Genomic DNA, 359 nt, shown 5'->3' with positions numbered 1-359 from the left:
AGAGAGAGAGAGAGAGAGAGAGAGAGAGAGAGAGAGAGACCAAACAAATATGCCAACATATGGACAATAAAGATAATGTGATATCTTATCTTATTATAATCAAGCTGACCAGAAACAATGTGTTTTAAGCTCTGATTTGAATTTTGTAAACGCGATCGTTTCTCGTAGATATGCTGATAATGCGTTCCACGGGTAGAGGACATGCTGTGAAAAAGCTCTGAGACCCAGACTTCTACTTTTGACAGGTTTTACGTGTTTTTTTTGTTTTTTTTTACCTTTAAGGCTGATATGGTATGTATCCGATGGTCACATTGCAAAGATTAATATGATGATAAAATGTTGCGGATATACTTAAAATA

This window comes from Aplysia californica, unplaced genomic scaffold (assembly GCF_000002075.1).
Source record: "Aplysia californica isolate F4 #8 unplaced genomic scaffold, AplCal3.0 scaffold00464, whole genome shotgun sequence".
Taxonomy (NCBI): domain Eukaryota; kingdom Metazoa; phylum Mollusca; class Gastropoda; order Aplysiida; family Aplysiidae; genus Aplysia; species Aplysia californica.
Note: the sequence above shows the minus strand (reverse complement) of the source record.